The following is a 1,956-nucleotide window of genomic DNA, read 5'->3' as shown; positions in this document are numbered from 1 at the left end:
ACTCTTGTGGAATTATCTTGCTGTCTGTCCAGCTTCTGCAGGGAGAAATGAGGGAACATTAAGCTAAGTTGTATATTCTCATTTTTTCTGGACTTTTCTGATTGCCTAACATAAACCAACATTTAGCACATTAAAGGTAATCAGCAATACATTTTACTAATATAAGATTTGCTTAACCCCTTCAACTTGATTGAGGATTTCTGTGTTTACACTGGATCCATGGTGATATCAATAACTATGTAAAGCTCGTAATATATGAATAAATATCCTGGTCTCCTCGGTACTTACACTTCTTTCAAAGACACTCTTTGATTTCTTCTCCTGTTCCTTATTCATCGGTTTGTATCTTTACCTCTTCATCATTTGGTTGGGATCATAAGCAAAATATAAAAAAGTGGAAAAAGCAAGATATTGTTAAGGTGTTTCATTTTTTAAGATTGCATTTATCACCATCTTGGAGATCGAACTGAAGGTCAAGAGATGCACACGTGTGCACACATGCTCACGGGGACACTCACATTCACTGCGGGTTCTCTTTCCTTCTTTTACTCTAACTCAAAAACTCCCATTTAGCATCATTTTTATACATAGAAATGTATGTAACAGTACATGATACTGAAACCATAATTGTTATTCTATTGCACAATACAGAAAATAGAATATTGTCAGTTTTGAAGTCTTTCATAATGCTCAAGGGCTCTATTTTCTAACCAGGAAAACTAATGCAAAGTTCAATTAAAAATGCTAATAATGATTACAGTAAAAGGCACATGTTTATTAATCCCCTTCAAAGTATTGCCCGTCCCCGTGAATACACTTATGCCACCATTCTTGCCTGTCTGAAGCAGTCCTAGAACCTTCTGGGTGTCTTCTTTAGAAGAATGCTGCTGTCCAAGGCCATGAAATGGAAAACCAGGCCCCTGGGAATCCTTGCTGTGTGTTCTCATCCACCGTACTCACCAGTCTGGCACCAGGTTATTCTGGCTCCTCTTCAGAGTCAGCACAGCTATGAAAGGTAAATGCTTTGAGTCTGTCAGAGCATGACAGAGAGAATGTCACAACTAAAGTCACTCTCAAAAAGGAACTTCCAGAAAGTGCCAAGCACAATAGGACAAGTTGGTTGACGCCTTGGATAAGATTTTGAAGGGGATTAATAGCTATGAATCTTCCATTAGAATTACCTTAAAATATAAATATTTGTCATATTTTTATCACACTGCCTGAAATTTGAGGCAAAACGGGGTGTGCATATTTCAGCTATGTATGTGTATAAAAATCCGTTACACAGAATTTGTGAAAATACTGGTGATTTAAACAATGCTTTCGGTTGTGACATATACACCATTTGGAGAACTGAACTTGAAATACTTATATTTTAATATATTTTATAATATATTTTTTAAAAATTCTAATATTGTTAAAAGTAGAAAAGCAAATAATTTTATAGACTTGTTATGCCATATTTTCTTCCTGACATTTCCGATCCTCAGGTTTGGTTAATAATCAATTCTATGGTTAGAATTACAAAAAAATAATGTGTGCTTGTAATTGTTCCTCTCTATGAAACGTTTACTCGTGACTTTTGTCCATGGCCACTTCCAGTTTCCATCCTTAATTGAGTTACAGAACTTATTCATGTAGTTGGATACTTCTGTAAGGTTATATCAAGTGAAAATACTTTGTCTCACTCTACGAATATAACTGGAGGATCTATTATAAGTTAACAAAACAAAACTTTAGGAAAGGTGACTCCAGGTTGCAACCAAACCTTCCAGTTGTTGTTAACATGACTTCGCAAATAATGCCAATAATTAGGAGACATTGGAAAATATGTTTAAACAAAATTAAGCATCTAACAAGTTTTGAGTGTTTGAACTTCCTAAAGTGCAAGGTGTCCTACACCTGCTCAGTGAACTTCTTGAGATCAGAGTTTCGGTGTGCTCAGCCTGGTGAAGG

This window comes from Cavia porcellus, unplaced genomic scaffold, assembly GCF_034190915.1.
Source record: "Cavia porcellus strain 051 isolate PalLab524CR breed Dunkin Hartley unplaced genomic scaffold, mCavPor4.1 scaffold_120, whole genome shotgun sequence".
NCBI lineage: Eukaryota > Metazoa > Chordata > Mammalia > Rodentia > Caviidae > Cavia > Cavia porcellus.
This window is presented reverse-complemented; position numbering follows the sequence as displayed.